Here is an 11270-nt window from a genome sequence, read left to right on the forward strand (position 1 = left end):
AAGATGGTTTTAAAACTATTGCTTTTTTCACTTCTATTTCTTTTGACTTCATTGCTGCTCAGCTATCACCTTTTGGTCTTACTCATCTTTGATATCTAATGACTTTTGATCTAACAAACACGTAAAAGCTGCATAGCATAGTTCTTCCTCAAACCCATTTTCCTTTTGTCTGGGTCTTATAGCTAGATTCTTGTCCCAGCCTCCCTTACTGCTACATGGGTCCATGTGACTGAATTTGGCCAATGGAGTTCCAAGGATGTGATGTTATCATTTCCAGTTTGGCCCCATAAATTCTCCACTGTTTCTCTTCCTCCCTCTTCCAGTAGGATGTTGGTTTCCGTAGTAACACTGCAACTTAATATAGAAAATGGCAGACCCCCCCCCCTTCATCTTGTGTCTCTGAATGGCTGTGTGGAGCAGAGCCCCTTGTTGCTGATTGGATTTCAAATAAACTACAATATGTTTGTAACCTCTGAGATTTGAAATTGACATGTTACTACCCTTAGAATTACCTTTGGTAATGCACCATGCTACATCTCCATATTGATAAATTCTGCTATAATTCTAGAAATTTTAGGACTTTAAGACAAAAAGTATACTAGTATCATAGTTCTTGGACTTTATCATGAGATAGCATGGTAATGGTAACAAACTTTACTTCCATTTCAGAAAACTAGAAAACCTAACACATTCTGTAATATGAAGCTGTTGTACATCTAATTATTTCTATAATTTGTAACCTTAGCTATTTTTATTAATTTTTTTAATTTTATTTTTTTCAGTGTTCCAAAATTCATTGTTTATGCACCACACCCAGTGCTTCAAGCAATATGTGCCTTCCAACCAATCTTTTAACCTGTCCTTAACTCTCCTTCTATTGTTTTCCATAATTATTCTGAGTCCTCTCCTCTCACCTCAAACTTTTCCTCTCATATTTTTAGTGTAGATGTTTTTTTGTTTGTTTGTTTGTTTGCTTTGTTTTGTGGGTTTTTTTATTTTTCCCTCTTTAGCTTATTAAGATATCACTAGTGGAGGACTGGTCTGCTACATGCTCATCCACCAAAACTGGAAGCATCCCTTGCCTGGTACCTAATTCCTATCCTCTCATATTTTTAGAATAGGCTTCTTCTTTGAGACAGTTGAAGCCATCATATATTTCTCCCACAATAAAATATTTGAATTATTTTATTTCTCATACCAAACCCTCTTCTACCTCAGTGACTTAGGGAATACATTGCAGATCCTGAAGATCATTTGACTTAAGTCATTTAAACTCTTTATCTGTAAAATGGGAATTAAAGTCTTTGAACTGACTACTTAGATCTATTATGATGGCCAAATAAAGTTCATATATATATATATATATATATATATATATATATAAAACAATCTTTACTTTTTAAGGGATTATTGCAATTTTTATCCATGATGCTGTACTATTTTTATTTCTAGTTAGGCACTGTTTAAACACACGTCCCCAATCATCAAATATGGTTTATTATGTAAAATTCCAAAATGTTAAGTTGTAAGTTTTATGGGAACAAAATTCTCTGTGGTCAGGATGTTGGTCATTATTTCTTAGTTTTATCATCATAAATTAAGTCCTATGTTTAGTCATTCCTTGGATATTGTGTTCATAAGGGTACACATATATGTCCTTCCTCATTGCCTCCAGATGCGGCAAATAAACAATTTCTTCAGTGTTATTTCCACAGTTTTAATTTATAGGCTGAAATTAAACTATCTAATAAATATCATTTATAACCCTACCAGATAATTCAGTTGACAACTTCTTTCATAGTGTATATGTTCAATGAACATGTTTGAATATCTATTATCTTCAAGGAGCTGTTCCTCTGAAGGATATATCAGGAGATATATCTCCTAAATATATCTCCTGATTTTTTTTTTTTTTTTTGATTTTAGGAGGATTAACTAAAATGCAACTCCCATCAACTGACCAAATTGGAAGATGCCATCTATAAGATTCATACAGTTTCTCCAGCTGCACCTTAGAACTCATTCCAGATTTCTCTATCTCCCTCAGCTGCTACATCCAATCAGTTAGCAACTCTGACAATTTCATGAGATAAATATTTCTCAGAGGTGTGCCTTCTTCGTTAAGGTCTCTAGCATTTGTCTCTACATAACTTGACCCTGCATATATCATAAGTTTTATGTCATTTAACCATGACTTTTAACATTATATTAAAGTCATGGAGAACATGTTATAGTTCTACAAATGTATTGTGTTTTTCTACATTTCCATGGTGGTGCTCACATGGTTTTCTCTCACCAGAATGCCCATTCTCTTGTTTTTTTTTTTTTCCTTCCAACTTTTTGTTTAAATTTTAGTTATTGATATATAGTGTAATATTGGTTTCAGGAGTAGAACTAAGTAATTTATCACTTACATATAACAACCAGTGCTCATGATAACAACTGCCCTCCTGAATGCCCATCTCTTATCCCCCACCCCCCACCCACCTCCCTCCTATAACCCTCAGTTTGTTCCCTATCATTAAGTGTCTCTTGGCTTCCCTCTCACTCCTTCTCTCTTTATTCCCCTTCCCACATCTGTTTTGTTTCCTAAATACCACATATTCATGAAATCATATCGACTGACTGATTGCCTGACTAATTTCACTTAGCATAATACACTCTAGCTCCATCCACATCATTACAAATCAAAAGATTTCGTTGTTTTTGATGGTTTAATAATATTCCTATATGGTATATCTATACCACTTTTTCTTTATCCATGCATCAGTTGATAGACACCTGGGCTCTCTCCATAGATTGGCAATTGTTTATGATGATGCTATGACATTGAGGTGCATGGACCCTTTTAAATATGTATTTTTGTATTATTTGTGTAAATACCTAGTAGTGCAATTGCTGGATCATAGGGTATTTCTATTTTTAACTTTTTGAGGAAACTCTGTACTGTTTTTCATGATGGCTGAACCAGTTTGCATTCAATCAACTGTGCAAGAGGGTTCCCCTTTCTCTGCACCCTTGCCAAAATTAGTTGTTTCTTGTGTTGTTAATTTCAGCCATTCAGGCAGGTGTGTCTTGTTATCTCATCATGGTTTTGATTTGTATTTCTTTGGTGATTAGCGACGTTGAGCATCTTTTCATACATCTGTCAGCCATCTGGATCTCTTCTCTGGAAAAATGTCTATTCATGTTTTCTGTCCATTTCTTAACTAGATTATTTGTTTTTTGAATGTCGAGTTTGTTAAGTTCTTTATAGATTGTGAATACTAATCCTTCATCAGATATGTCATTTGCAAATATCTTCTCCCATTCTGTAAGCTGCCTTTTAGTTTTGTTGATTGTTTCCTTTCCTGTACAGAATCTTTTTATCTTAATGAAGCCCTAATAGTTCATTTTTGTGTTTGTTTCTGTTTCCTCCAGTGATGTGTCTAGTAAGAATTTGATACGGCCAAGGTAAAAGAGGTTTCAGCCTATGTTCTCCTCTAGGATTTTGATAGTTTCCGGTCTCACATTTAGGTCTTTCATCCATTTTGAGTTTATTTTTGTGTACAGTGTAAGAAAGTGGTCCACTGTCATTTTTCTGCATGTTGTCCAGTTTTCCCAACACCATGTTTTGAAGGGACTGTGTTTTTTCCCATTGGATATTCTTTCCTGCTTTGTTGAAGATTAGTTGACCATATTGTTGCACACCCATTTCTGGGTTTTGTATTCTGTTCCATTGATCTATGTGTCTGTTTTTGTGGCATTACCATATTGTCTTGATGACTACAGCTTTATAATGTATTTTGAAGTCCAGAATTGTGATGCCACCCACTTTTCTTTTCTTTTTTTTTTTTTTTTTGGCAAATAAATTTCATTTTTTTAACATTTTTATTTTTTTTTTATTTTTTTTTTTTTTTTTTGGGGGGATTTACATGGTATTGTGTTATTATTTTTTTATTTTTTTTTTTATTTTTTATTTTTTATAAACATATATTTTTATCCCCAGGGGTACAGGTCTGTGAATCACCAGGTTTACACACTTCACAGCACTCACCAAAGCACATACCCTCCCCAATGTCCATAATACCACCCCCTTCTCCCAAACCCCCTCCCCCCGGCAACCCTCAGTTTGTTTTGTGAGATTAAGAGTCACTTATGGTTTGTCTCCCTCCCAATCCCATCTTGTTTCATTTATTCTTCTTCTACCCACTTAAGCCCCCATGTTGCATCACCACTTCCTCATATCAGGGAGATCATATGATAGTTGTCTTTCTCTGCTTGACTTATTTCGCTAAGCATGATACGCTCTAGTTCCATCCATGTTGTTGCAAATGGCAAGATTTCATTTCTTTTGATGGCTGCATAGTATTCCATTGTGTATATATACCACATCTTCTTGATCCATTCATCTGTTGATGGACATCTAGGTTCTTTCCATAGTTTGGCTATTGTGGACATTGCTGCTATAAACATTCGGGTGCATGTGTCCCTTTGGATCACTACGTTTGTATCTTTAGGGTAAATACCCAATAGTGCAATTGCTGGGTCATAGGGCAGTTCTATTTTCAACATTTTGAGGAACCTCCATGCTGTTTTTCCAGAGTGGCTGCACCAGCTTGCATTCCCACCAACAGTGTAGGAGGGTTCCCCTTTCTCCGCATCCTCGCCAGCATCTGTCATTTCCTGACTTGTTGATTTTAGCCATTCTGACTGGTGTGAGGTGATATCTCATTGTGGTTTTGATTTGTATTTCCCTGATGCCGAGTGATATGGAGCACTTTTTCATGTGTCTGTTCGCCATCTGGATGTCTTCTTTACAGAAATGTCTGTTCATGTCTTCTGCCCATTTCTTGATTGGATTATTTGTTCTTTGGGTGTTGAGTTTGCTAAGTTCTTTATAGATTCTGGACACTAGTCCTTTATCTGATATTTCGTTTGCAAATATCTTCTCCCATTCTGTCAGTTGTCTTTTGATTTTGTTAACTGTTTCCTTTGCTGTGCAAAAGCTTTTGATCTTGATGAAATCCCAGTAGTTCATTTTTTTCCCTTGCTTCCCTTGCCTTTTGCGTTGTTCCTAGGAAGATATTGCTGCGGCAGAGGTCGAAGAGGTTGCTGCCCGTGTTCTCCTCAAGGATTTTGATGGATTCCTTTCGTACATTGAGGTCCTTCATCTTTGCTTTTCTTTTTTGGGATTGCTTTCATTATTTGGGGTCTTTTGTTGTTCCACAAAAATTTCGGGACTTTTTGTTCCAACTCTGCAAAAAATGCTGTTGCTAATTTGATAGGGATTGCATAAAATGTGTAGGCTGTGTTGGGTAGTATAAACATTTCAAAATATTTGTTCTTCCAATACATGAACATAGAATTTTTTCCTATTTCTTTGCATCCTCTTCAATTTCTTTCATAAGTGTTCTGTAGTTTTCAGAGTACAGATCTTTTACCTCTCTGTTAGGCTTACTCTAGGTATCTTATGGCTTTTGGTACAATTGTAAATGGGATTGATTCCTTGATTTCTCTTTCTGCTGCTTCATTATTGGTGAATAGAAGTGTAACAGATTTCCTTACACTAGTTCTATATTCTGAAGCTTTGCTAAATTCATGTATGAGTACTTAGTAATTTTTTGGTGGAGTCTTTTGGGATTTCTACATAGAGTATCATGTCATCTGAGAATAGAGAAAGGATGATTTTTTCCTTATCAGTTTCAATGTTTCCTACTTCTTTTCTTTGCCTGATTGCTGAGGCTAGGACTTCCCATACTACATTACAAAAACAGTGGTGATAATGAACATCCCTATCTTGTTTCTCACCATAGGGGAAATGTTCTCAGTTTTTTTCTACTGAGAATGAATGATACTAGCTGTGCGTTTTTCATTCGTGGCATTTATGAGGTTGAAATATGTTCCATCTATCCCTACTTCGTTGAGGGTTTTTATCAAGAATGGACGCTGTAGGCATTCCTGGGTGCCTCAGCGGGTTAAGCCTCCACCTTCAGCTCAGGTCATGATCCCAGGATCCTGGGATCGAGTCCCACATCAGGTTCTCTGCGCATCAGGGAGTCTGCTTCCTCTTCTCTCTCTGCCTACTTGTGATCTCTCTCTCTCAAATAAATAAATAAATTCTTAAAAAAAAAAAAAAGAATGGATGCTGTATTTTTTCAAGTAATTTTTCTGTATCTATTGAGGGGACTATAAGGTTCTTATCCTTTCTTTTATTAATGTGGTGTATCATGTTGATTGCTTTGTGAATGTTGAACCACCCCTGCATCCCAGGAATAAATCCCACTTGATAATGATAAATAATTCCTTTAATGTACTGTTGTATTTGATTTTCTAGCATCTTCTTGAGAATTTTTGCATTCATGTTCACTAGAGATAATGACTTCTAATTCTTCTTAGTGTGGTTTTGTCTGGTTTTGGAATAAAGTAATGCAAGCCTGTAGAGTGAGTCTGGTAGTTTTCCTTCCACTTACAGTTTTTGGAACAGTTTGAGAAGAATAGGTATTAGCTCTTCTTTAAATGTCTGATAGAACTTCCCTGGGATGCCATCTCATCCTGGACTTCAGTTTGTTGAGAGATTTTTGATTACTGATTCAATTGCTTTGCTGATTATAGGTCTGTTCAATTTTCTATTTCTTCTTGTTTCAGTTTTGGTAGTTTGCATGTTTTTAGGAATTTATCTATTTCTTCCAGATTGCCCAGTTGGTTGATGTAATTTTTCGTAATATTCTCTTATAATTGTATTTCTGTGGTGTAGGTAGTGATTGCTCCCCTTTCATTTGTAATTTTACTTATTTGGGTCCTTTCTCTTTTCTTTTTGGTAAGTCTGGATAAGGGTTTATCAATTTTTTTTAATTCTTTCAAAGAACCAACTCCTCGTTTTGTTGATCTGTTCTATTGGTTCTTTTTTGTTTGTTTCTATATGATTTATTTCTGCTCTAATCTTTATTATTTCTCTTCTTGTGCAGGCTTTAGGCTTTATTTCCTATTACTTTTCTAGGTACTTATGGTGTAAGGTTAGGTTGTGTATTTGAAACTGTTCTTGCTTCTTCAGGTAGGCCTGTATTGCAATATACTTTTCTCTTAGGACCACATTTGCTGTAGCCCAAAGATTTTGGACTGTTGTGTTTTCATTTTCATTGCTTCTATATATTTATGCCCCAAACTTGGGAACACCTAAATATATAAATCAATTAATAACAAGCATAAAAAGCACATTGATACTAATACAATAATAGGGGACTTTACAATAGTAGGGGACTTTAACACCACTTACAGCAATGCTCAGATCATCTAAGCAGAAAATCAACAAAGAAACAATGGTTTTGAATGACACACTAGACTAGATGGACTTAACAGATATATTCAGAAGATTTCATCTTATAGTAGTAGAATAAACATTCTTTTCAATATCTGTACCCTCCCCCAGATAAGGGAAGTTTTCCAGTATAATTTGCTCAAATAATCCTTCTGCTCCTTTATCTTCTTCTGGGATTCCTTTCTTACAAATGTTATTATGCTTTATTGAGTTGCTGATTTCCCCAAGTCTACATTTCGTGATCCAATACCTTTCTTGACCTCGTTTTTTCAGCTTCATTATTTTCCATAATTTTGTCTTCTATACCACTGATTTGTTCCTTTGCTTCATCCTTCCTCATTGTCTTTGCATCCATTTGGTTTTGCATCTTGGTTATAGCATTTTTAATTTCAGCGTGACTAGTTTTTTGTTCTTTTATCGCTGCATTAAGGGATTCTCTAGTGTCTTCTATGCTTTTCTCAAGCAAAGCTAGTACAATTATAATTATTTTTTAAAATTCTGGTTTGAACATCTTACTTGTATTTGTAGTGATTAAATTCCTGGCCAAGACTTCTTCCTATTCTTTCTTTTGGGAGAATTCCCCCATCTTATCACCTTGTCTGGGTCACTGTTTTTGGGTGTGTGGAATTGTTAGGAAAGTCTGTTTTATTCCTGCTCCTGAGAGTAATGACTATGTTATGAAGAGGTCCAAAACAAAACTAGGCAAAAACAAACAAACAAAAAAGAAGCTAGATCCTAGGTGTGTTTTGGCTTGCTTGTTAAAAGAAGATAGACACAGGGTGGAGGGGGAGGAAATAATAAATTTTAAAATACTAAAAAGAAATTCTTTCAAAAAGTATGCTAGATTCTAGGTGTGTGTTGGTCTATTCATTAAAAGAAGTTAGATTAAAAGAAGAGAAGGGGGACCTAGATCCTATTTCCCCTAGAGTTGAAGCTCTGTGGCACTCTATGATCAGTAGACAGTGTGTGTAAGGAATTTGTGCTAGCCTCCTGGGGAAGGGACCTGCTGCTCTGATTCTCAGATGAATTTGCCCTAATGAGGATGCACCTGCAGGGCATGGGGTGGGGAGAGCACAGATCTGACCTCCACTGTGTGATGCTGTTTTGCTCCCTAAGTCAATCAGTGCTGATGGGTGTAGAGAATGGCATTGCCCCACTTTCTCATCCCTAGAGCAGGGACCTCGTTCCCACTGCTCTTCAGGAAGCCCTCTCAGAAGAGCAAACAATTAGCTCTCTTGTGTCCCGGGCTTCTGCCACATTCCTGCCTTCATCTTGCCTGTTTCTGAGCTGTCTACCTGCCAGGCGGCATACTATTTGTTTTATTTCAGGCACAAGTGGCTAGGTTTCAAAACTCCAAATATTAGAGACCTACATGGTCTGGACCTATGTTGATCATTTGGGGGAAGGGTCTTATTGTACTGTTACCAGTGGCTTCTTGTCTCGGAAATCAGTTGTACAACCATGAAGCAATTCAGAATTTATGATAAAGTGCAGCTAAAAGCTAACATGAAAGTCTGCTGCCCTCAGGTGGTGTCTTTGTTCCTATGTCAGGGCATAGGGAAGCATGCTGGTGCTACTGGTTCTTTTGCCCATGGAGAGCCTGTGCCACCACTCCCAAATATACTCCAAGGAGCTTCCCTGTGACCCAGGGGATCCTCAGACCACACTGCCCACTCCTGGGTCTCCACTCTCCTTCCCCACTGGGGTACCACTGATTCAGCCAGGCACAACCCTAGCCATTATGCAGACCTCCAAAACTTCAGACTCTGTGCTCTGTTTATAAAACAGTATTTAGGGGTGCCTGGGTGTCTCCTTCAGTTAGGCATCTGACTCTTGATTTCAAATCAGGTCATGATCTCAGGATCATGGGAACAAGCCCTGACTTGGTCTCCATGTTCTGTAGGGAGCCTACATGGGATTCTCACCCTCTCCCTCTGCCCTTCCCCATTCATGCTCTCCTTCACTCTAAAATAATTCAATAAAATTTAAAAACAAAACCAAAAAACTTGTGGTTATTGGCTCCTCCCCTTTTCCCAGTCAATGGTTTTGTAAAAGTTTCTCTTATGCAATTCCTTCCATGTGTTTTCTCTCCCTCCCTCTCTCTCTCTTTGATAGTTATCTGGCTTTGGGTCCCCTTACTCCACCATCTTAACTCCTCCTTCCTATTTTATTTCATCTAATATTATCTAGTTCTCTCTACTCACCAAATGATGGGCTTCTAAAATCTACTCCAACACAATGTACAAACTTCAATTGCCATGTGTAGCATTTATATAAATTTTATCTGTTTATAGATTTACCTTAATTAGATCTTGTTGCAGGAATACCTCAATAGTAAGGATAGTATCAGGGTTATCTTGGAATGCCCAGAAATGTAGTATTAACTTAGTATAAACTCAAAGTTAAGATAACTTACCTTGCAATACTGTTGGATAATTAATAAGCAAAATGAAATTCCTCTTAATAGAGTGAAAGTAGAATTTTCAACTGCAACAATAGTTGCCGAAATGTAATAAAACAGCTCCGGAATACTGAAAGATATAACTTATAATTCTGAAACTATTTCTAGCTAAACTACCACTAAAGAATAAGGTAAAATACTATCAGCAAAAATTAAAGAAAAAACATAAAAGTGCTTATCTAAGAAAATTTTAATGAAGTGTTTATCAAAGAACACAGTTAACCCAGAATGACACAGGTTTAAATTGCACAGGTATAAATTCCACTTATAACTAGATTTTTTTTTTTTGAGAAAAACATAGTATAATACTGTAGATCTATTTTCTCTTCCTTATGATTTTCTTAACACTTTCTTTTCTTTGTCTTACTTTAAGTATACAGTACATACTACATCTGATATACAAAATATCATGTGTATATGTATATCATATTTATATGTATAATAAGTGTTAATTGACTATGCTATTGGTAGGTTTCTGGTCAACAGTAGACTAAATTCAAAAGTTTTACCCAGATTTTCAACTGCACAGAGGGTCAGCACCCTAATCACCACATTGTTCAAGAGTCAACTATATGCTTCACTAGGAATTTCTAGTTTTTTAAAAATTCACAAGGAATTTCTGTTTTTTTAAAAAGAACTGATGTTAAAAGAACCTGTGAGCAAGGAAGGTGGTATATATGTAGTGATTTCAATTAGCCTCATCTGTATAAAATACACAACTAATGATAATGACTAACTTGGTCATGAGAATCATGATAGAAAAAAATATCTGACAACAACATGTAAAGTGGCAAGGAGTGGGTTATGGTAAGAGTTAAACTGTGCCAAAGCCTTTATTATTTGATACTAGAGATGTTTATTAATATTATATTCTGTTAAATTTTAATGGCAGCCCCTATAGAATGTTGACTTTCTGGATCAGCAAAATAAATATAAAATTACAAAGAAAACTTAAATGATTTAAAAGAATCTAGGAGGTCAGAAAACAGGCTAGACATAGAGAAGTAACTATAAAATGTACAATTATGTCCCAGTAAGTCCCCAAATATATTGGGAAAAGTAGCCTCAGCAGTTAAAGAGCATAGATTTCTAGATTGAGAGAACTATAAAGTGAAATGTAATTTGGTGATAACTCTCAGAGAAGTATTGTGTAAATGTATATGAAGAATCTCACATCAATTTACCGTTTTAAACTAAGTAATACCATTTCTAGCACCTAGTAATTTATCCATAAGAGGTAATTAGAAGTGGCAATTGAAGAAATATACACATACTGAGACATGCATAAAACACAAAAATGCTTCATGCTGTGCAAAAAAAAAAAATAGGTTCTCAAAACCCTTTATACAATAAGAACTAAAGTTTATAAATTTTAATTTTCTTTTATTTCTTTTATTAGTAAATAGAAAGATATAAAAATGTCATAATGTTAAAGGAAGTTCTTTCCTGCTAATGAGCTGTTGGGTAATTAACTTTTTTTCTTCAATATCCTCTTGATATTTATGATTGTGA

The sequence above is a fragment of the Mustela putorius genome, unplaced genomic scaffold, assembly GCF_011764305.1.
Source record: "Mustela putorius furo isolate JIRA1106 unplaced genomic scaffold, ASM1176430v1.1 tig00003937_pilon_pilon_pilon, whole genome shotgun sequence".
NCBI classification, from domain to species: Eukaryota; Metazoa; Chordata; class Mammalia; order Carnivora; family Mustelidae; genus Mustela; species Mustela putorius.